At 47.0% G+C, this 25226-nt stretch overlaps 1 protein-coding gene across 5 annotated transcripts in view; it reads right to left on the bottom strand.

Moving 5' to 3' along the window:
- LOC137532765 (sodium- and chloride-dependent GABA transporter 3) overlaps nt 1-25226 on the bottom strand; it is an 843944-nt gene that overhangs the window by 650186 nt on the left and 168532 nt on the right. Inside the window, exon 1 of one of the 5 annotated variants that reach the window (XM_068253629.1) lies at nt 10881-10949. The exons of the other annotated variants lie outside the window; for them this stretch is intronic. The gene's annotated coding sequence lies outside the window, so the exon portion shown is untranslated. Of the gene's footprint in view, nt 1-10880; nt 10950-25226 lie in introns of those variants that run through there. 5 annotated transcript variants of the gene reach the window in all.

The raw sequence follows: 25226 nt of genomic DNA, 5'->3' as shown, positions 1-25226 counted from the left end.
CCCGCTGCTGCTCTCCCATCCTCACCCCCTTCCACCAAGCTGACCCAGTGGACAGTGAAGGACAGGTAGCGGCCTGTCCCGAAGCGGCTGCTCCAGGAGTCCATGGTGACGTGGACCCTTTCACCAACCGCGTGCTCCAGCCCTCGCTCCACATTGGCCATCACAAAGCGGTGCAGTGCAGGAATGGCCTTGCGGGCAAAGAAGTGTCTGCTGGGGAGCTGCCAGTCTGGGGCTGCGCAAGCAAGCAGCGCACGAATGTCGCTCCCCTCCTGCACGAGCGTGTACGGCAGGAGTTGGGAGCACATGGCCCGTGCCAGCAAGCCATTCAGCTGCCGCACGCGACGGCTGCTGGGAGGCAGAGCCCTAACCACCCCCTGGAAGGACTCGCTCAAAAGGCTCTGGCGTGGCCTTTTGCTGGCATGGGAATCAGCAGACACAGCGGAGGAGGCCACTGAGGACTGGCTGCCAGAACAGGCCTCAGTGTCGGCGGCAGGAGTTGCAGAGGGGGGAGGAGCAGTGCGTTTCCGCACTCCTGCTGGTGCTGCTGGAGGAGCAGGAGGGCGGGTGGCTGCTGTTGCTGCTGCTGCTGCAGCTGAAGGCTGTGCAGTGATGGGTGTGGTGCCACTGCCAGCACCAGATGCCTTCAGCCTCTGGAACTCCTCATGCTGGTGGAAATGTTTCGCAGCAAGGTGGTTGATGAGCGAGCTGGTGCTGAACTTTAAGGGGTCTGCACCTCTGCTCAACTTCCGCTGACAGTGGTTGCAAGTGGCGTACTTGCTGTACACAGTGGGCATGGTGAAAAATCGCCAGATTGGTGACAGAAACATCCCCCTACGGCATGGAAGCACTGCTGCCGGCTGTCTCCCTGTGGTGGTTGGGGGGGGGGGCTTGGGTGCGGCTGGTGGTGGTACTGGCAGATGCTGCTGCTGCTGCTGCTGAGCCTGAGACACCAGCAGGCTGTGGGACCTGCCTACTGCTGCCAATGCTTGCAATGATGCGCCTCCTTGCAAGGCCCACAAGCGCATCCTCCTCCTCCTCCTCAGAGCTGCTGAGGACGACATCCCCTGGAGGTGGTGGCACCCAGTCTCTGTCTGTCACCGGGTCATCATCATCCTCCCCCTCCTGAAACATGTCCTGCTGGGATGATGACCCCCCAAACTCCTCTCCTGATGCATGGATGGGCTGCTTGACTGTCGCCACAGTCTTGCTGTCCAATCCCTCATCCCTCAAAGTGCCCATCAGCATCTCCTCCTCCAAATCGCCAACAACAGCAGACAATACCCTGATGGTGCCTGGGGTAAAAATACTGCTGAGTGACAGGTCGCCAACTTGTGACGGTGAACTGGCCTCCTCCCCAGACCCTGCTGGGCGGCTGCTGCGAACAGGGGTGGTGGTGCTGGTGGTGAGGGTGGAGGCCTCGGATGCAGAGCTGATGGCGGGCTGCTCATCCTCCGTCATGAGTTGCACCACAGTGTCTGCATGCTTTTCCTCAATGGGACGTTTCCGACCCGGCTGGAGGAAAATCGGAGCAGGTGCTACACGCTGCTGCTGCTGTGTCTCTGCAGCGTGAGTTGCAGATGCTCCTGCTGGGCGGCGCCCAAGGCGTCCACGGCCAGTGGCTATGGGAGGAATGTTAGCCACTGACGCTGCTGCTGCTGCTGCGGAACTGTGCATGGTGGCGCGGCCGCGGCCTGCCACAATGCTTCTCCCTCTCCTCCTGATTCCCTTGCTGCCCTTCCCCTTGCCCAAACCGCGCTGGCTGCCACTTCCAGACATCTTCGATGTTTTGGGCGTAAAGACAAAAGTTTTTTAAAAGGGCGGGTTAAAAGTGGGGTACTTTAATGGAGTGGGTTGGTGGGTGAGGTGACTGAGTGAGCGTCCCTAGTACAGTAAGTAAGTAGTAACAGTCAGGAAGTACAACTAGAAGTTACTATAATCAGTAGTAATCACAAGGAAATTTAGTGTGTGTACACTACAGACAGTGAGTGCACGCACGCGCAAACACGCGCAGGAGCTAGCCTATGAACAGTGACTGAGTGAGTGTCCCTAGTACAGTAAGTAAGTAGTAACAGTCAGGAAGTACAACTAGAAGTTACAATAATCAGTAGTAATCACAAGTAAATTTAGTGTGTGTACACTACAGACAGTGAGTGCACGCACGCGCAAACACGCGCAGGAGCTAGCCTATGAACAGTGACTGAGTGAGTGTCCCTACTACAGTAAGTAAGTAGTAAGAGTCAGGAAGTACAACTAGAAATTACAATAATCAATCAGTAATCAGAAGGAAATAGAGTGTGTGTAGTGTGTACACACTACACAGACAGTGAGTGCACACACACACGCAGGAGCTAGCCTATGAACAGTGACTGAGTGTCCTAGTACAGTAAGAGTAAGTAGTAACAGTAAGTACAACTAATTACAATAATCAATCAGTAATCAGAACTTCAGAAGGAAATAGAGTGTGTTGTACACAGACAGTGAGTGCACACACGCAGGAGCTAGTAGCCTATGAACAGTGACTGAGTGTCCTAGACTCCTATAGTACAGTAAGAGTAAGTAGTAACAGTAAGTACAACTAATTACAATAATCAATCAGTAATCAGAAGGAAATAGAGTGTGTGTGTACAGTACACAGACAGTGAGTGCACACACGCAGGAGCTAGTAGCCTATGAACAGTGACTGAGTGTCCTAGACTCCTATAGTACAGTAAGAGTAAGTAGTAACAGTAAGTACAACTAATTACAATAATCAATCAGTAATCAGAAGGAAATAGAGTGTGTGTGTACACTACAGTACACAGACAGTGAGTGAGTGCACACACGCAGGAGCTAGTAGCCTATGAACAGTGACTGAGTGTCCTAGACTCCTATAGTACAGTAAGAGTAAGTAGTAACAGTAAGTACAACTAATTACAATAATCAATCAGTAATCAGAAGGAAATAGAGTGTGTGTGTACACTACAGTACACAGACAGTGAGTGAGTGCACACATGCAGGAGCTAGTAGCCTATGAACAGTGACTGAGTGTCCTAGACTCCTAGTACAGTAAGAGTAAGTAGTAACAGTAAGTACAACTAATTACAATAATCAATCAGTAATCAGGAAATAGAGTGTGTGTGTACACTACAGTACACAGACAGTGAGTGAGTGCACACACGCAGGAGCTAGTAGCCTATGAACAGTGACTGAGTGTCCTAGACTCCTAGTACAGTAAGAGTAAGTAGTAACAGTAAGTACAACTAATTACAATAATCAATCAGTAATCAGAAGGAAATAGAGTGTGTGTGTACAAGACAGTGAGTGCACACACGCAGGAGCTAGTAGCCTTAGCCTTAGCCTATGAACAGTGACAGTGAGTGTCCTAGTACAGTATAACTACAATACTAAATACAGAATCAATCAGTAGTAAAGGACAGCAGAAATACTGGTATAGATGAGAGAAATATACTAACAGAGGACAGGAGAGAACAGCTGCCCACACAGGCAGGCCCTGAGGCCTAAAGCTGTAAGCTTGCCTGCAGCAGCTGTCTCTGTCTATGTAACACAAAAGCTACTAACTAAAATACAATGTCTATCTAACGAACAACAATATAGGTGTGTATAGGAGGTGTATGTGAGCAAAAACGCTAGGTAAATGACCACAATAGAGCTCTTGCTAAGCCAAAGCACAAAGGAGCAACTCTCTCTCTATGCAAGTCTCAGGGAAGGACGGAGAAACCTAACATGGCGGCCGCTATTTATAGGGTAGGGGCTGGCCAGGGTCCCCCTCTGTGATTGGCTGCCGTCAGAGGGCCTGGGAGCCCTCTGATTGGCTCTAAGGACATCAATCTGGGCTATGACGCTATTCGAGCTCGGTACCCGAGCTCGAATAGCGCCGTTTGCTCGAATAGCTCGAATAGTGAATGGGCTATTCGCGTTTACTCGAATAGCCCATTCGAATAGCTGCAGCTATTCGGAGCTCGAATACCGAGCTCGAATAGCTGAAAAAGAGCTCGAATATTCGAGCTACTCGAATATTCGAGCTCTGCTGAGCACCACTGGAGCACACTAATCACTCAGTGGTTTGCCAACCCAGAGACAGGTGAGTGGTGAATGTGCTGCACAGCAAGTACTCTTTGAAGAGAAGCTAGTAATTTGGGAGCAAATGTTATCACGGAAAAAAAGAACACTTGATTACTTATAATTAATTATTGGCAATGTATTTCTATTTTGGTAATGCAATGTTTATCTCCGTGAAAACAAAAATCTTTAGACAAGCTTACACAGCTCAGGTGCTAATGGGGGGCAGGTCTATTGTGGAATTCAGGCAGGGAACACACTTGACTTTCAGTTTTCCGCGCGTGTTTTCCTGCATACTTTTTCTGCACACCAAGTGTGCTTCCATGCAGGAAAACGCGGGTTTTTTTTCACAGCAGCTGATGTAATTGATAGAGAAAACTGCCAAAATGTGCAGATTCAGGATGCAGAATGTCAGTTTTTTTTCTGCGTGCGAACAACACAGTAAGTGTGTACTAGCCCATTGATTAACATGAGTTCTCAGTTTTTCTGTGCAGAAAACACGTACGAAAACAGTCAAGTGTGTTCCCTGCCTCAATGGGATTCTTATGAAAACTTGGGAGCTGAACATAATGGCAAGCCCACTGAACTCTATTGCTAGTGGAGGAACAGGTGAATTGCGACATTGAATAGGACTCATATGGAAACATGGTGCTGAACATAACATCAAGCCCACACAACTCAATTGCTAGTGGGGGGGGGGGGGGGGGGGCAGGTGAATTGCGACATTGAGCAGGACTCTTATGGAAACATGGGAGCTGAAGATAACATCAAGCTCACACAACTCTATTGTTAATGGGGTCGGGTGAATTGCTGCATTGGAGAGGACTCTTTTGGAAACTTGGGAGCAGAACATAACAGCAAGCCCAGGGTCTGAATTACCATAAAGCACTGTAGGAACAATCATTGAATTGTACCATTTATATGCATTATGTCAAATGTTTGTATTAAATTTGCATTTGAATCTATGCTTCTTTTAATCAATTAATCTCTGCACTTTTCTGAAATTGATAAAACACTGATTGACCTTATAAACCCAGCACTGTTCCATTATCCCTACATTGTTCTTAATTAACCATGAATACTTACCTTTAATTAATTATTCCTGTGCAAATATCCTAGGAAATGATCCCGCACCCATATCCTCTACGAGCTTGATTAAAGCTCTCCGAACACCCACTGAGAGACACACCATTCTTCTGTGCAGCTCTCAGCTATATTTATAGTGGAGGAATATATAAAGATGCTTAGCTTAGTGGCAGCAGGTGTGCGGACTGCAGAGTTCTTCAATCAACTTAAAGTGAACCTCCAGACAAAAATCTACTCAGCAGCACTGAAAAGGCTTGGTGTTTCTTTAGCAGTTTCACAGCATCAGAACCTTGTTTTTTTTTTTACCGAAGTCTCATTTTTAGCAGCATTTTTAGCTAAGCTCCGCCCCACCAAAGAAAACTGCCCGGGCTTTTTTCCTCAGATGCTGTTCAAAGCATGATGGGATTTTTGATGTTGTTGTTCTCATTGCCTAGCAACGGGAAGGGTGATCAGGACACAGGACAGTTGGAACTGTGTCTCATGCTCCGTCACCTCCTTTCAACCAAAAAGATGGCTGCCCTCATGAAATACCAACCGCAGCAGGTGTCGCAGGGGGCTTGTGCTGCTCAACGCTCCTGTGGTAGTGTTCGTGGCTGGGGGAGGAGGAGAACTTACCTGACATTACTGAGGTAGAGCAAGAGGAGTTGGATAGTACGTCTGGATCCAACTTTGTTCAGATGGCGTCTTTCATGCTGTCCAGCCTGTTTAAGGACCACCGTATACTGGGTGGCCACGCTACTAGACCCTCGGTATAGGCACAAAGTGGCGGACATGTTACCATCTCACCTGAAGGCAGAAAGGATGCTGCACATGCAGAACAAGCTGGCAACTATGCTTTACAGTGCGGGTGAGGTCACAGCACAACGGAATAAAGGTACCACTGCCAGTAAACCTTCTCCCATGTCCATGCAGGCAAGGACAGGACGCTTTAGCGATCTCATGGTGATATCGGACATGCGGACATTCTTTAGTCCAATGCCTCGCCTTAGCGCTTACAGATCCACTCTCCACCATCACCTCGACCAGCAGGTAACTGACTACCTGGCCTTAAGTGTGGATGTAGATACTGTGAGCAGCGATTAACCCCTGGACTACTGGGTGTACAGGCTTGACCTGTAGCCAGAGCTGTCCCAATTTGCCATCCAACTTCTGTCTTGCCCTGCCTCAAGTCTCCTGTCAGAAATGACCTTCAGCGCAGCTGGAGGCATTGTCACTGAGAAGAGAAGTCTCCTAACTCACAATAGTGTTCTGTATCTCACCTTTATCAAAATGAATGAGGCATGGATCCCGGAGGGATACTGCCCGCCCAAAGACTAAGTCAGTCCCCACACACAGCATCTCTGCCTGCAGACCGTGTGACTGGCTGGCTGCCCCAAGACTAAGTCGGTCCCCACACAGCATCTCTGCCTGCAGGCCGCTTGACTGCCTTCTCCGCCACCACCAACAGGGTCCTCCAATACTCCAGGTGGATTCCTGAATTATTAAAGGGGAACTGAAGAGAGAGGTATATGGAGGCTGTCCTGTTTATTTCCTTTTAAGCAATACCAGTTACCTGGCAGCCCTGCTGATCCTCTGCCTCTAATACTATTAACCATAGCCCCTGAACAAGCATTCAGCAGATCAGGTGTTTCAGTGGTTCAGACTTTAAAGTCTGATCTGACAAGACTAGCTGCATGCTTGTTTCTGGTTTTATTCAGATACTACTGCAGAGAAATAGACCAGCAGGGCTGCCAGGCAACTGGTATTGATTAAAAGGAAATAAACATAATAGCCTCCATACAGCTCTCTCTTCAGTTCCCCTTTAAGGCTATATAATTTTTCTGGTGCGTGTACATGCCTGGCTAATTTTTCTGGCTGCACTGCAGCTGCAACAACAAAACAAAAGCCATGTACATGTGTCAATTCCCCTTCGTGATCATTACCTTGCCGCGGTGAATGGGCTTGGGTATCACAATGAAGCAATAACCGCCGGCTAAATGAGTGTGTTGGGGTTGGGGGGCACACCTGACCCAAGAAGATAGATAATAAGGTTGTTGCTTTATTGTGGACAGCCCAAATTCGATCAGCTGGACACTCAATCACTGTTGTTCTGTCATTGAGCTACCTCAGCCCGACCATATGGGCTTGAAAACCGCCATCGCCTGCACTCTGGCCATGGTGCGCACAGCTGTTTGCGGTGCTTTACACAGTGAGTTTGATCTGTCAGTGTGAAGCAGTACACTAATTACACTCCCTGATTGATGTATACACATGCAGGATGTTTTAAAGCACTTTAGGCCTCCAATTTAGCAATAAAATGTGATCTCTGCCCTTAAAACGCTGCTTTGCGTCAAATCCTGATTTCTCCAGGGGAATCTTGGCATGTATCCCAATCCGCCATGCCCCCCCATCCCCCCCGGTGTTAGACCCCTTGAAACATCTTTTCCATCATGTTTGTGGCCAGCATAAATGTTTCTAGATTTCAAAGTTCGCCTCCCCATTAAAGTCTATTGCGGTTCGCAGAAGTTCGCAAGTTCGCGTTTGCGGTTCGTGAACTGAAAATCGGAGGTTTGGGCCATCTCTAATTAAGATTATGATATGTAATTACGCATAGGCGTAATTTCAGCCCACAACTACTAAAAGGGCTTTTCTAAGTGCTTGTAATTTGAAAAGCTCTTTCTAATGTAATACTATGTGTGTGACCCCACTTGAGAGATGTGATTTTTAAGAATCCCCTTTAACATTACATTAGCAAAAGCACTTAGAAAACGGCAGGAAGTGGGTCCCAGGTCATACATTGCATCTGAAATTAACACTAATCAATCACAAATTGCAAATACACAACACTGCTCTCTCCAACACAACCTCTCCTCACAGTACTGATTAACAGCAAGGAGTTAATCCAAAAAAGCCAGGAGCTCAGTTTATTCCTGTTGGTTGCTAGGGTCATTCTGATTTGTTCAACCAGTGATAAAACGCATTGGTCGGGAGCTATTGGAGGCACATGGAGGGAGTGTCCTTGTCCTTATGACTATATGCACATTTATCCCTTGGATCATGTGAGTGTGATTTAACCATTTTAATAAAAGTTTATTACACTATAGCAGGAGCATTTGTTTAGTTTATACGGGATATACCTTTGGAGTATCAGATAGCTTGGAGTCTTAAAGTGCTCTCAGCTGCTAGGAGGAATTGTGATTTCCATATATGCTGTTTTTAATGGAGCAGCATTGAGATTTGGTGAGCCAGTATTTAGCCAGTAACCATCTCTCCAGCCCTGGGATATGAACGCAGGGATTTGACAGGTAAATTAAATTACTCTCTCTCCCCATCCACTCATCAGCACTCTCACTAAGCCATTCTTTTCCCCCAGCCTCTTTAGTAAGTCCCACTCTCCTCAGGCACCCTTAGTGAGCCTCTCTCTCAACCCAGCACCCTCAGTGAGCTCCACTATCCTCCATGCATCCTCAGTAAGCCTCCATCTCCCCCAAGTACCATCAGTAAGCCTTCTCGCTCCACAGAAGCCTCAGTAAACCCCTCTCTCCCTCAAGACCTCCCAGCTCACGCAGTAGGCCCCTCTCCACCCCCCCCCCATCACCCTCGGTAAACCTCCCTCTCTCCTCATCCACCCCTCAGCACCCACACTAATCCACTCTCTCCCCAGCACCCTCAGTAAGCCCCTATCATTCCTCATCCACCCCCCCCCTCCCCCAGTATGCTCCTCTCTCCCTCAGCACCTTCGGTAAGCCCCTCTCTCCCCATTCACCCCCCAGAACCCTCAGTAATCCCTTCTATCCCCAAGCACTCTCAGTAAGCCCTTCTCTTCCCCATCAACTCCCAGCACTCTTAGTAAGCCCCTCACTCCCCTCAGAATCCTCAGCAAGTCCCTCTCTCCCCCAGCACCCTTGGTAAGCCCCTCTCTCCTCCACCCCCCCCCCCCAAAAAAAACCCTTCTATTCCCCAGCACCCTCAGTAAGCCCTTCTCTCTCCCCATCCACCCCCAGAATCATCTGTAATCCAAGATTTCTCCCCCATTTACCCCCCCCCCCCTCCCCATTATCCTCACTAGCCTTACTCCCCACCAACCCTCAGTAAGCACCGCCCTCTCACCATCCACCACCAGCATCCTTACTAGTATCAAAATCTCCCTTTCAACGTTCAACTTTTAAGCCCTGCTCTCTGCCCTTACATCTCTTAACATCCTGTATACCTTTATAGCCTCCCCATCCAGCCTTCAACAACACCCTTTGTTCTCACACACTCACTTCTCACTCATTTCACAGCACTTTCAACCCATCCCTCACTTTTTCTCCCCCACAATAAAGTTGCACACAGATGCACAGCAACTGGTGCCCTAACTACTGTGCATTGATTGTTCAGGTGACAGTTTGGGGCACCAATAATATATATATATATATATATATATATATATATATATATATATATATATATAGTGGATGAATCAATCAGCAATTAAAAGAGGTAAAGAAAGGTGAATTTTTTTTTTCAAAATGAATGATCTTCATTTACTTTTATTAGAATGCAGTGTATTGAAACATTGGCATCTGACAGAGGTCCAGCAGATACTTTTCTTCCTCTACCAACTGAGGAAGTTTAGCATGGCCCAAGAGATTTTGACAAGTGTCTACTCTGCCACGATTTAATCGATCCTCTGCTCCTCCATCTTGGTCTGGTATGCTAGCACCACTGCCAGCAACAGGAACAAACTGCAGAGGGTCATCAGGACGGCGGAGAAAATTATTGGGAGCTCCCTCCCCTCACTTGCCCTCATACACAACACCAGACTGCGCTCTAGTGCACTGAAGAATGCCGGTGACCCCTCCCACCCAGGTCACCGCTTCTTTAATGTGCTACCATCAGGTGGGAGGCTTTTGGCCATCTCTACCAGGACCTCTAGACATCAGAACTCTTTCTTCCCCTCAGTTGTCAGCCTTTTAAACTTCTTCTATATTCCCCCCCTTCCCCCACCACCAGCACCTCCCCACCTAAGCTGCGAACCCAGGCCGTGGCTTTTGGTCAACTGAACAGTTCCGAATAAACTCAACTGTGTAGTCTTTCATGCCAATTTGTTTTCTTTTTAAAATGTTATAAACTGTTGGTCATAACATCAAAGACCAGGGAATCCAAAAGTTACAATCACTATTACTTTTCTTGTTGATAAATTATCATTCCCCAGTTTACCTGATTCTTATTTGGTACACACAAAATTTGGTATGCACAAAGGAAGTTGCAGGGCATGCTGGGTTGTCATTTTTTGCTCCTCTACTTTCCTCTTAGACTTAACTAATACAGCCTGATTGGCTAAACCCTCTTTTTCTCCTGTTTTCCCCTCCCACACCTCTGTTCCTCTCTGATTGGCCAATATTTCTCATGCTGAGACAATGCACTTTCTTTAGCGGAGGGCAAGCAATGCATACACAATAAGGCAGAGGAGAGTACGGGAGGAAATGACTTCAGGATTGGCTTCAAAATAGCCACAGTTAAAATGGGAAATGCTAAGAAGGATTTTCTCTTTTTTTACTGTAGAAAAAAAACACTAAAATCAAACAGTGGACAGTGCAATACATATGTTATGTAAGTAAAGAAAGTATTTATCTACTTATATATGTGTTTTTGTCTGAGATAGTATGGCTGACAGCTCCTCTTTAAACGGTTCTGTATATGGTCATCTCTTACATAGTTACATGCAGTTACATAGTTACATACATACTTGCTGTAAGTAAATCATTCAGTACCTGGACTAGTGCTGTTTCAGTCCTGTACCTTTTCCTGAATCCTGACTGAACGGTATCAAATGTCCTGTTATCTGTAAGCCTGGCTTCTAGCTGGTTAGTGACTGCTTTCTCAATTACTTTTCACAGGAATGGTAAGTTTGCCACAGGTCTACAGTTGGCCCCAAATTTAGGATACAGAGCAACCTGTACTGTTAAATAGAGAGGGGGACAAAGTACAACAGCTTATAAGTGTGAGGTGCCTGGAGAGATGGGTAAGCAAAACCACAATGGGGTATATGATAAAGACAAAAGAAATACAGAGAGCCCAATATAGTGTAGTATGCAAAACAAAGGGTTGGAAATGAAAAGTATATAATGTATATACTCACAAACATGGGTTACCTCCTAGGTAACCACTGTATAGGCAGGTGAGGAGATTAGACCTGTCCTCATTAAGGATTAAAAGTTGCTCTCTGTAGATAAGTAAATAAGGGGCAACACCCCTCCACCAGAGGTGGATATTGATAATGTAAGAGTGAACAGAGGCGCCAGCAGGATAAAAGGTTCTAAAAGGATTAAAATCCCTCAGGAGGTGGTGGTGGACTCGCCTTCCCGAAGCAGACAAGATACCGTCAGTTTTATGACAACAGGTTTATTAATATACTCCAAAACAAACAGTGCAACGCGTTTCACGGGTATGTTCCCGCTTCCTCAGGCAATAAACAGATATAGATACAGTATAGTCTCAAGGTCACGAATAGGTCACAGAGGCGCTATTCGTGACCTTGAGACTATACTGTGTACTCCTATCTGTTTATTGCCTGAGGAAGCGGTAACATACCCGTGAAACGCGTTGCACTGTTTGTTTTGGAGTATATTAATAAACCTGTTGTCATAAAACTGACGGTATCTTGTCTGCTTCGGGAAGGCGAGTCCACCACCACCTCCTGAGGGATTTTAAGCCTTTTAAAACCTTTTATCCTGCTGGCGCCTCTGTTCACTCTTACAATGGGGTATATGTTATAATTTAAGTAGGCCTCAGTTATTTGGACTGAGTTTTAGGTAAAAGGCTTGTTCGCAGAGTATACCTTTAAGTAGAGTTCCTTGTGATGCAAGCAGAGGCATCTCAGTGTCTGCTTGAAGCAGATGATGCAAGCAGATACTGAGAAGATGTTCTTAGCACAAGGTCTTAGGCATACACTGCCCCAGACAAATAGACTACGGGAACAATCAACATTTGCCATATTTATAAAACATAACATTCTTGCAACTGGGACAAGGGGCTCATAGAATATTAATCAAGTAGGTGGGTATTATGACACCACGAGGGGTCTGAGCTAATTGTAGGTTCTGGGGGGATGGCTCAGATGAGGTCACATTTAACTCTTTCAGGTCCGTATAAAGCCCACAGCCGGGGTAGAGAGAGGCACTTTTTCTGTCCCTGTCACCGCTGGTCTTAATCTTTACTTATATATTTATTTATGTCTCGTTAGTTTATCTTGTATGCTGTATATACTTAGTTTAGATGTAATTTAGTATAGAAAGAAGATAATCTGACTAACATTCATGAGGGATGTTAGTCAAGAGTTTGTAACAAAAATGGACTTAAGGAAGAATCTACTTCGCTAAGATGTAATGAACTGTATCTGTATATCTGTTTACTGAATAAACTCCTAACTCTGAAGACGCCTGATGCGGTTGCTGTGAGAAGAGTCGTGTTTGCAGCTCTTACTAATGAGTTGCTGGTGCCGGAATACACATGTGAAACGTGAAGTTCTAACAGTTGGTGCCGTGAAACCCAAGTGCTGCCTCGCGGAAAACGGCAGATAGTGGCCACGAGCCTAAGCAGGTTTTCAGTCTATCAAGGACTATCGAGACTTTCACAGCAAAACAAGTGGACAGGCTTATCGAGTAAGCTGAGTGTGTGGGAGGCTGTGTGAGCCAGCACACGGGCTGCAGTTCGAGGTAATCAGCGGCGGAACTCTTGGACTTTGAATTTCAACTGCGCCGTACACGCAGTTGCATGCCTAAACAGGATCCAAGTTTTGGAAGCTATCCCAGGCCGGCCTAGCAAATGCTGCAGGGGAGTCGATCCGCTGAGGGAGGATACTCAGCAGCTTCGAGGAGGGAGTCCAGAGGTCCATGGGAAAATTTGCTAAAGCTGATCGAACTGGCAGTCGTGTATAGGAAGTCCGCTGACCAGGCGAGTATGATGTTTTGTTTATTTGGTGTTATAATGTGTGGTTGTATACAGTAATATGATAATGCATACTGTGTGTTATGTGCAGCTGCGGACTCCTTTCTCCCTCCCGTGGGGTTGTAGGGAAAGGGGAGGGGGGCTGGCAGTAGCTGCTGCGGTTTCAGTGTGAGCAGCGTACATAGTTTTCCCTTGCTGTTTTTCCTTCGTGACAGGTGACAAGGACAGAAAAAGTGCCTCTCTGTACCCCGGCTGTGGGCTTTATACAGACCAGAAAGAGTTAAATGTGACCTCATCTGAGCCATATATTTACTAAATACTGGTAAAATTGCCATGTGAATGAATACAGCAAAACTCATGCCAGTTGTGTATTAAAAGTATGTGCATCTTGCTAGTGTAACGCATGCCATGCAGCTTGTGTAGTAACTATATATACTGTATATATTTTTTTGCTTCCTATGTACGGCACTTATGCAGTTACCTCTATTTACTGAATATGCCCTGTGCTCCTTTTGCACTTGTTTGTCAGTGTCATTCAATAGTGTGTGTGGGGGGGGGGGGGGGGGTGTCATAGTCTAGGGGGCCACAAAAGTCTAGTTTCAGACAGGGCAATGTGAAACCCGGCTGATAGGTACCTTTGCCTAATTTTTACAATGGGTAGTGTAAGATTGATGGGTGGCATTCATGTCATTCTGTTCATGATTCAAACTAGCAATAGTTCCTACAACCCTACCAGTTCCTGGAGCACAGACTACAGCAGCAATGCTCACACACACACCATCTTGGTCATTTATTCAAGTATTTTTGCTATTAGCATAAACACTTCTGGTTGGCATTGCTGATGCTTGCCACTCAGCTCATGCTGCCAGCTCATGCAGGCCACACTCTGTCTCAGGGCTCATCATCTCCTCCTCCTGCTACTGCTTTTCAGTACTCCTTTGATGTAACTAGTATTTACACTTCTGGGTGGTGTTGCCGATGCACTCCAGCAAGATCTTGCTGCCAGCTAACAATGTTCTCCCTGGCAATAACCGTGCACAGGCCAGGCCGCACAATGCTATTATCACTGACTTACACTCTCTCAGGTCCTTCATCCTAAAGCCTAATATGATTGTGCTACTTCTCAACACCTTTATGGGTGGCATTAATGCCTGAAGTCATCCAGCTCATGATGCCAGCCAGCCATGCGGTCTTCTGCTGTTTTGATGGCAGAGACTGCTGCTGTTGGGTTGAGCGGACAGGTAGCACCACCATTTCTCAATCGCAAGTCCTACCTACATGGCCTAATGTTGATGTATGCTATCCATCATGCCAGATTCCTATATAACTGCTGTCAGTTTTACTGTGATGTTCTGGAAAACCACAAGGTTTTTAGGAACCTTTTCTCTCCTTATTGCCACTGTTCACTTACACATACCTAACACATTTGGTGGTTCCAACATGTAAATAGGACGTTGCTGTTAACCTTTTAAGTCATCCAATTGACTTTAATAGGACTTTCAAATTATCTTTGGGTGAAAATTTGGGGTACCACCCAAAGTTTCAAAGTTTGAGGAAAGTTTTACGAGACTGCTAGAGACATTCTAGCATATATATATATATATATATATATATATATATATATATATATATATATATATATATATATATATATATACATATATATATATATATACATACATACATATATATACTTATACATATATTTGTTTCCCGCAGAAATGTCATTTATAGATTTAAATGTATACTATTTTTCTTTGAACTTTTAAAATTGATTTTCTCAAAAAGTATAAGGTCTTTTTGACAAAAAAAAAATGTTCCTCTTTGTAAGTAAACGTGGAAGAGCCGCCGCCATGAGCCAGCGGCAGGCGGCTCTTTCCGCGCGCGGTGTTGCTGCACACGGAGAGGCAGCCGCCTCCTCTCAGCATGAGGCGGCTGTCTCCGTGCAGGGACCCATGCAGAGCAGAGAAACCGCCGCGTTGGACGCGGCGGTTAGCGCGCATATCCCCGCTGCGGAGACACCGCAGAGCGGGGCTGCTGTGGCTGGGACTCGTAGTCCCTCTGATGTTAGAGTAACGCGCGCGCGCGCACTCAGGCAAAAGATTTATGGTACCCAGGAAGGAGTCAGCTGGCCAGGCTGGTCAGCTGACTCTAGCTCCAATCCTCATTGGTCCAGCACTTAGGGAGGTGCTGGGGGGACACCTGGCTATATATACTGCTGCCTGGTCATTCCTCTGGTGTCTGGCGTTGCGTTCACATATGTGGGAGCACCCAGATCCGTAGTCAGATCCGCAAGTGTGCCGGGACCAGCTGGAGCTGTAATCCTACACTTAGCTAGATTCTGTTGATAGCTAAAGTACTAGTTTGATTGTGATTATCTGTTATGACTTATTGCCTGCCTGACCAATCTCCTGAACTCTGATCTTGTACTTCGATATTTCGGATACTCTGTTGCCGTACCCCGGCTCGTTTCTAGACTCTGTTTCTGCCTCCTGATTTTGTACCTCGATCTATCTGATACCCCGTTGCCGAACCCTGCCTGTACTTTGACTCCGCCTTTGCCTCCTGATCTTGTACTTAATCTGTCTGTGTGTGTACGACCTGGCTTGCCCGACCTCAAGAACCGACCTTGCTGTTAGAGGCAGTTCCTCGCACTGTTAGTGACCCTTCCTCCTGAGGGTTACTTTCAGCCTTCCCTTCCTACTGTCAGCCTGACTCCTCCCGTCTTGGAGAGTTCAGGTCTGCGGAAGGAATCCGTGCAGTACTCCTGACTGCGCTGAGGCTTTGTCCTCAAAGTGTTACTGTTACACCAAACACTACACTCTACTCAGGTGAACAGAGGTTAGCTAGTATATTGGATTATCGGTGATACTGCAGATCACTTATAATCTGGTATACATCTGTATTCCCTGTGATACTGCAGATCACCGGTAATCAGATCCTCTCTGTGCTTCACCGAACGTTTCAGAACGCCAGACCAAAATACAGATGGACGCACACCCTGACCCTCTTACTGTGCTTGCCACTTCGGTGGATAGCATTCATCAAGCACTGGGCCAGCACAAAGCTTTAATTGATTCCCTTTCAGGCTCTGTGCGTACCCTCCAGACGTCAGTTGATTCAGTGCGATCCCCTCCTAGTGATGACATACGTATGCCTGTACCAGACACATTTTCCGGCCACACGTCTGACTTCCGGAATTTATAGAGTAGAGTGTTATCATATTTCGAGTTGAGACCCCGATCCTCGGGGACTGAGACCTAACGGGTCATTTTCATTAAAACACTATTAACTGGTGATTCCCAGTTCTGGGCATATAATCTGCCTCCCACAGACACAGCTCTGACCTCGGTAGAGGAATTTTTTAAGGCTATGGCCGTGATATACGACGACCCTGACCTGGTGGCAACCTCTGAGCGGAAGCTCAAACTTTTGCGGCAAGGCAAAGGGTCAGTCGAGGATTACGCGGCAGAATTTCGTAGGTGGTCTGTTACCGCCAGGTTTGACAATTTTGCTCTGATGGATTATTTCCTGTCTGGGTTGTCGGAAGAGGTCTCTGACTTAATGTTAACCTTACCCGAGCCCAAGACAGTCGATGAGGCCATAGCATCGGCCATCCGAGTCGATCGTCGACTACGCCATCAGAGGCAGACTAGGGGCAGTCACCATACTAGGGTGACTTCGTATGCGGCACCTTCTGCTGCGTCCTCAGTAATGGCACCTCCGCCTGTCTCACCTCCTCCGGCCTTGCCTCCACCCGAGCCAATGCAAATTGGGCGATCAAAACTGACCCAGGTGGAGCGAAGGCGGAGAATATCAGAACAACTGTGCCTGTATTGTGCAGAAACAGGGCATAGAGTGCGAGACTGCCCTAACAAGCCGGGAAACGGGTCTGCCTAGGAGTAGTGGGGGGGTGACACCCTAGGCACATCATTCTCACCCCAAAAAGAGAAGAAGTTACTTCTCCCCTGTACGATTACATGGGATACTAAGTCTGTAACCACTGAGGCTTTTATTGACTCTGGCTCAGCGGCTAATTTTATGAACGTTGAATTTGCTCAGGAGTTGGGTATTCCTCTCACTCCAGTAAGTCCCCCCATTCAGGTCACGGCAGTAGACGATTCCCCTCTGCAACGGGATCGTCCCCTGTCACAGACCCCGCAGGTGAAGGTCACGATAGGGGTACTGCAAGGGAAACAACTTCAGTTTTTTGTGTTACACATGTCAACCTCCACTATCATCCTAGGCATGCCATGGTTACAAGTCCACTCTCCACAAATAGATTGGGCTACGGGTCAGGTAACCAGATGGTCCGATCATTGTCACCAACAGTGTTTAGGGAAGGTGACATTGGGTCAGACCAAGATTTACGTGAAAGGTGTTCCCGAGGTCTATTCCGAGTTTTCTGATGTATTTTGCACCAAGGCTGCTGATCAATTACCTCCTCATCGCCCGTTCGATTGCCCCATTGATCTCCGTGCTGGTTGTATGCCCCCTAGGGGTCACCTGTATAACTTGTCTGGTCCCGAGAAGATGGCTATGCAGGAATACATTCGTGACAACTTGGCCAAGGGGTTCATCCGGCCCTCCCGGTCGCCTGCTGGGGCCGGTTTCTTCTTCGTTAAGAAGAAAGACGGGGGTCTTTGACCTTGTATCGATTACCGGGGTCTTAATAAAATCACGGTGAAAAATCGCTATCCGTTACCATTGATAGACGATTTATTCACGCAGGTCACAACTGCAAAGATCTTTTCTAAATTGGATCTGAGGGGGGCGTACAACTTAATCCGCATTAGAAGGGGCGATGAATGGAAGACGGCTTTTAACACACCCGACGGGCATTACGAGTATTTAGTGATGCCCTTCGGGTTGTGCAATGCGCCGGCCGTCTTCCAGGAACTAATCAATGAGGTATTCCGGGAGGTATTGGGTAGGTTCGTACTGGTATACCTCGATGATATACTAATCTACTCCAATAACCTCTCCGAGCACAGAGTTCACGTGAAATTTGTCCTGAACAAACTAAGACAAAATATGCTTTACGCTAAGGTGGAAAAGTGTATTTTTGAAGTGACCACGGTTACGTTCCTAGGTTACGTAATTTCCACCTCGGGCCTCTCAATGGATCCTGCCAAGGTCACAGCCGTGCTAGAGTGGCCGCAGCCAGTGGGGTTGAAGGCCTTACAGAGATTTTTAGGGTTCGCAAACTATTACAGGAGGTTCATTAAGGGGTATTCCACGTTAGTTGCCCCCCTCACCAGTCTTACTAAAAAAGGGGCGGATACCAACCACTGGTCTCCTGACGCCGTGGCGGCATTTGCTCATTTGAAGAAACTATTTTGCTCAGCACCAATTTTGAGACATGTGGACACGTCCTTCCCCTTTATCATAGAGGTTGATGCCTCGGAAGTTGGGGTGGGGGCGGTGCTGTCTCAACGGTCTGGGTTTCAGGGCAGATTACACCCGTGTGCTTACTTTTCACGCAGGTTTTCACCTGCAGAAAAAAATTATGATATAGGCAACCGGGAACTTCTGGCTATTAAATTGGCATTTGAGGAGTGGCGCCACTGGTTAGAGGGGCAGAGCACACGATCACAGTTTACACCGACCACAAGAACTTGGAATACATCGAGGGGGCTAAGAGGCTAAGTCCCCGTCAGGCCCGGTGGTCCTTATTTTTTACGAGGTTCAGGTTTATAATCACGTACACTCCAGGCAGCAAAAACGTCAAGGCAGATGCCCTCTCCAGGTGTTTTGAACCAGAGACAGCACAGCCCCCTGCTCCTGAGTCCATCATCCCGCAGAAATTAGTCTTAGCCGCCACGGAGACTTGGGAGGATTGGACAGAGATTTTGGGTCCCTTCCAGCAGGATGTTCCTGAGGGGAAACCCGAAGGGGTAATGTTTATTCCTCTGCCATATCGTTTACAAGTCCTGCAACTCTTTCATGCCCATAAGAATGCTGGTCACCCTGGAGCTGCCAGAACGCAGGATCTGATTGCCAGGTGTGCTTGGTGGCCTTCGTTGGCAACTGATTGCAAGGAGTATGTCAGGGAGTGCGCGGTATGTGCCAAGAGTAAACCCTCCCGTAGGAAGGTTGTAAACCCTCCCATCTGTAGGAAGGTTGCAGCCTTTGCCCACCCCGAGTGAGCCATGGACCCACTTGTCCATGGATTTTGTGGGGTAATTGCCCAGGTCTGAAGGCATGTCTGTTATTTGGGTGGTAGTCGACCGGTTTAGCAAAATGGCCCATTTTGTGCCCCTGAAAGGACTCCCCTCGGCTCAAGAACTGGCCGAATTGTTTATCATTCACGTCTTCCGGCTGCATGGCGTTCCGGAAGACATTGTGTCTGATAGGGGAGTCCAATTTGTGTCTGGATTCTGGAGAGCATTTTGCCACCAAATGGGCATGAAATTGTCTTTCTCGTCAGGCTACCACCCACAGACTAATGGACAGACAGAACGTATTAACCAGTCTTTGGAGCAATTCCTAAGATGTTACGTTGCGGAGGCACAGAGTGACTGGGTGAAATTTCTGCCCTTCGCGGAATTTGCCCAAAATAATTTGAAGAATTCCTCATCTGGGTTTTCTCCATTCCAGATTGCGACAGGGAGGTCACCCAAATTCTCCCCTTTTCCAGTTGTCTCGTCTCCATTTCCAGCACTAGAGGATTGGCAGAGGTCACTCAGGGACAATTGGGGAATTGTTAAAGGGAATTTGCAGAAGGCGTTCCAGAGTCAGAAGGGTCAAGCAGATAAGAGACGGTCCGTGGAATGGAAGTTTCAGCCAGGGGATTTAGTCTGGGTGTCCACACGTCAATTGACCCTGAAGCAGCCATCTGCCAAACCGGGCCCCAGGTTTGTAGGTCCATTTTCAGTGGCCAAGAAGATCAACAACGTTACGTATTCCGTTGATCTTCCCGCCAGCATGCGTGGGGTAAGGTCCTTCCACGTGTCCCTGCTTAAGCCAGCAGTCCATGTGGGTCCCACTCCTCCTCCTCCTGTGGTGGTATATGACCAACCTGAGTACGAGGTAGAAAAGATTTTAGTTTCACGCCTTGTACAAAACTCTGTGCAATATCTCGTACATTGGAAAGGGTATGGCATTGAGGAGAGGCAATGGGTACCTGGGAACCGTATGCATGCGGATGAGTTAGTGAGGGAGTTTCATGCTTTACATCCAGAAAAGCCCAGAAGGAGCTGTCCGGAGTCCACTCCTCAGGGGGGGGGTACTGTAAGTAAACGCGGAAGAGCCGCCGCCATGAGCCAGCGGCAGGCGGCTCTTTCCGCGCGCGGTGTTGCTGCACACGGAGAGGCAGCCGCCTCCTCTCAGCATGAGGCGGCTGTCTCCGTGCAGGGACCCATGCAGAGCGGAGAAACCGCCGCGTTGGACGCGGCGGTTAGCGCGCATATCCCCGCTGCGGAGACACCGCAGAGCGGGGCTGCTGTGGCTGGGACTCGTAGTCCCTCTGATGTTAGAGTAACGCGCGCGCGCGCACTCAGGCAAAAGATTTATGGTACCCAGGAAGGAGTCAGCTGACCAGGCTGGTCAGCTGACTCTAGCTCCAATCCTCATTGGTCCAGCACTTAGGGAGGTGCTGGGGGGACACCTGGCTATATATACTGCTGCCTGGTCATTCCTCTGGTGTCTGGCGTTGCGTTCACATATGTGGGAGCACCCAGATCCGTAGTCAGATCCGCAAGTGTGCCGGGACCAGCTGGAGCTGTAATCCTACACTTAGCTAGATTCTGTTGATAGCTAAAGTACTAGTTTGATTGTGATTATCTGTTATGACTTATTGCCTGCCTGACCAATCTCCTGAACTCTGATCTTGTACTTCGATATTTCGGATACTCTGTTGCCGTACTCCGGCTCGTTTCTAGACTCTGTTTCTGCCTCCTGATTTTGTACCTCGATCTATCTGATACCCCGTTGCCGAACCCTGCCTGTACTTTGACTCCGCCTTTGCCTCCTGATCTTGTACTTAATCTGTCTGTGTGTGTACGACCTGGCTTGCCCGACCTCGAAAACCGACCTTGCTGTTAGAGGCGGTTCCTCGCACTGTTAGTGACCCTTCCTCCTGAGGGTTACTTTCAGCCTTCCCTTCCTACTGTCAGCCTGACTCCTCCCGTCTTGGAGAGTTCAGGTCTGCGGAAGGAATCCGTGCAGTACTCCTGACTGCGCTGAGGCTTTGTCCTCAAAGTGTTACTGTTACACCAAACACTAAACTCTACTCAGGTGAAAAGAGGTTAGCTAGTATATTGGATTATCGGTGATACTGCAGATCACGTATAATCTGGTATACATCTGTATTCCCTGTGATACTGCAGATCACCGGTAATCAGATCCTCTCTGTGCTTCACCGAACGTTACACTCTTGTTCCCACTGTTCTTCTTAAAGGGAACCTTAACTGAGAGGGATATGGATGTTTCCTTTTAAACAATACCAGTTGCCTGGCAGTCCTACTGATCTCTTTACTGCAACAGTGGCTGAATCACACACCTGAAACAAGCATGCTGCTAATCCAGTCTGACTTCAGTCAGAGCACCTGATCTGCATGCTTGTTGAGGGGTTGTGGCTGAAAGTATTAGAGACACAGTGTTAGCAGGAAAGTCAGGCATTATTTTCAAAGGAAAAATCCATATCCTTCTCAGTTTAGGTTCCCTTTAACCTTCCCACTTTCCCATGTTCTTATTAACCTTCCCCTTTCCTCTTGTAGCCTCTGACCCCCTCCACATATCCTGCAAATTTGTTTTTTCTACTATGTAAGAGGGCTTTGCTATTAACTGTTAAAGTCAGCGTCGGTGGGAACATTTCCCACACTTAGCAGGAGATCTTTAAAATCAAAAAGTATAAGGTCTTTTTAAAAAAGGTTTCCTTTTGTAGTCACTGACCCCCTCCACCTCTTTGAAACATATTTTCCAACACTTTTGTGGCCAGAAACAGTGTTTGTAGTTTTTGAAGTTCGCCTGCCCATTGAAGTCTATTGCGGTTCGCATGGTTCGCACGAACACTCACTTTTGCGGAAGTTCGCGTTCGAGGTTTGCAAACCCAGAATCAGAGGTTCGAGACATCTCTAATTGAGAGTGTTTCTAATAATAAGAAATGCAAAGGGGAGGGGGAATGGGGGACACACACAAAAGGAATTTGTGTGTGTGTGTGTGTGTGTGTGTGTGTGTGTGTGTTACGGGGGGGGGGTTATCAAAATACTTGCTGGGTGGCCCACTGATTTCTAGTCATGCCCCTGCCCAGTAGCTTAATTTTAGCTATAAATCCACTTTAACTGCAAAAATGTGCCCTATGGACTTAAATGCAAATGTGAAAATTTTGCAAGATTTTTGCCAAGCAAAATTTAGCCATTTTTTATTTTGCGAAAATCAAGTTTGCAAATTTTTCGTGCTCATTTCTAAATGTGACAAGTAAATTATATGGAAGAAAATCTGTGCAAGGACATACACGCTTGTCAAAACATGACCTGAAACTGAAGATACAGCAATAGTGTTTATGGTCTCATTTGGATTGTATGTGGTTAGTCTCCTCAGCATAGTTATAGAAAAGGTTACATTTCTAATGACAGACAGTCACATACCCTGCAGGGTTTGGATCAGGCTTTAGATTGTTAACGTGATAGAATATCAACTGACGATTGGCTTTGTGATGTTTCTCTGCGATGAAAGGATTTGCAGGGGTGTTAGACCTCTTTTTGAGTTAAAAGCTTCTGCTTCTACGGATCATAAATGCACAATATGAAAGTAACAAGAGTCAGTTTAAAACTCTGGGTGTGCTCTGTTATCTGTCACATCATTATGTGAGGAGTTCTCTTAATTAGTCAAGCTGAATTTTTTCTAAAATGGTTTTTGAAGTATTCATGTACGCTAAACATGCACCCAGCTGAAGCAAATTTTACATTATGTGTAAAGTTGATCAAAGTGATGTTTCATAAAGATTTTTAATGTTTTGCACCACTTCATTTTCAAAATAAAAATGTAACAGTGAGTGTAACAGCACTCTACTGCTGTATGCATGCAGAATATTTGGTTATCTAATGAGAAAATTATACAATGCTTTAGGCCACTCTCTGAAGCAATTAGAGAAATGGTGGAGTCCTTTATGAGAAAAGAAAAAAAAATACTTTGGTTTAAAAAGTATCATTCTATTCATTTCAGCTCTCTACATCACGATGAAACAATGAAAAACAAAGCAGATTGACATCGCCAATAGTGCAGTATGTCAAACCAATTGGTCATAAGAGTAAATATATGACAATATACTCACAAAGATGGGTTACCTATGGTAACCACTCAATAGGCAGGTGGGGAGATTAGACCCGACCCCACTCGGGTTAAACATGTCGCTCTCCGTAGAAGTAGAAGAAAAAGGGGGTAAAAAAGTAAAGGGGGCCGCTCATACCTGGTCTGGATCTTTACAAGCTCCATATACTGCCTGATGAAGCGGGAAACGCGTTGCTATCCCTCTGGAGTCTATTTGAATAAAGATATGTTTCGGTGAATAACTGATCGTGTGTCTACTTGTGGGAGGTAAGTCCACCACAACCTCCCCCTTTTTTAACAGTTTCTAACGGTTTTTAACTATTTTATCCTTAACTGGCACCTCCTTTTTGAACAATTGTTTATTCTATATAGTGATGATTAACTGCCCTTCTCTCACAGCAATTTTCAATACCATATTGTAGAACACAATTGCTTTCCTTATGGACTTGCTCTGCAATTGTTGTGGTGCAAAAGTCTCTTTCAGAGGGTGGGTGTGCACTACAAGAGCTTTTCTAAGCACTTTGTGATTTTAAAAGCTCTTGCTAAGGTTATCCTATGTGTGTGTTCACACTGGAGCAATGTGATTTTGTAAAAATTAGAGTTGGGCCGAACCTCCGATTTTAGGTTCACGAACCTGGTTCGCGAACTTCCGCGGAAGGTTCGGTTCGCGTTAAAGTTCGCGAACCGCAATAGACTTCAATGGGGATGCGAACTTTGAAAAAAAAAATAATTATGCTGGCCACAAAAGTGATGGAAAAGATGTTTCAAGGGGTCTAACACCTGGAGGGGGGCATGGCGGAGTGGGATACATGCCAAAAGTCCCCGGGAAAAATCTGGATTTGACGCAAAGCAGCGTTTTAAGGGCAGAAATCACATTGAATGCTAAATGACAGGCCTAAAGTGCTTTAAAACATCTTGCATGTGTATACATCAATCAGGTAGTGTAATTAAGGTACTGCTTCACACTGACACACCAAACTCACCGTGTAACGCAGCGCAAACAGCTGTTTGTGTAGTGACGGCCGTGCTGGACTGGTGCGCACCATGACGAGAGTGCAGGTTTTGGTGGCTTTACAGCCCATATGGTCGCCTGGCTGATGTAGCTGAATGACAGAACAGTGACTGTCCAGCTGATCAAATTTGGTCTGACCACAATGAAGCAACGACCTTATTATCTTTTGTGTGCCCCCCGAGACACTCATCTAGGCGCCGGTCATTGCTTCATTGTGATACGCAAGCCCCTTCACCACGGCAAGGTAATGATCACGAAGGGGAATGGGCGCATGTACATGCCTTTTCTTTTGTTGTTGCAGCTGCCCACAGTGCAGCCAGAAAAATTAGGCAGTCATGTACACGCACCAGAAAAATTATTACAGCGGCCGCTGCTAGCAGCGGCCTAAAAAATTCAGCAATCCGCCTGGAGTCCCGGACCCTGTTGGTGGTGGCGGAGAAGGTAGTCAAGCGGCCTGCAGGCAGACATGCTGTGTGGAGGGACTGGGAGCGACTTAGTCTTCTTGGGGCAGGCCAGGCAGCCAGTCACACGGCGTGCAGGCAGAGATGCTGTGTGTGCGGGGACTGACTTAGTCTTGGGGCGGGCAGCAGCCCTCCGGGATCCATGCCTCATTCATTTTGATAAAGGTGAGGTACTTAACACTTTTGTGACTTAGACGACTTCTCTTCTCTGTGACAATGCCTCCAGCTGCGCTGAAGGTCCTTTCTGACAGGACGCTTGCGGCAGGGCAGGAGAGAAGTTGGATTTCAAATTGGGACAGCTCTGGCCACAGGTCAAGCCTGCGCACCCAATAGTTCAAGGGTTCCTCATCGCTGTTCACAGCAGTGTCTACATCCACACTTAAGGCCAGGTAGTCGGCTACCTGCCGTTCCAGGCGTTGGTGGAG

This window comes from Hyperolius riggenbachi, chromosome 9, assembly GCF_040937935.1.
Source record: "Hyperolius riggenbachi isolate aHypRig1 chromosome 9, aHypRig1.pri, whole genome shotgun sequence".
NCBI lineage: Eukaryota > Metazoa > Chordata > Amphibia > Anura > Hyperoliidae > Hyperolius > Hyperolius riggenbachi.
Note: the sequence above shows the minus strand (reverse complement) of the source record. Positions and strands in the feature narration are given on the sequence as shown.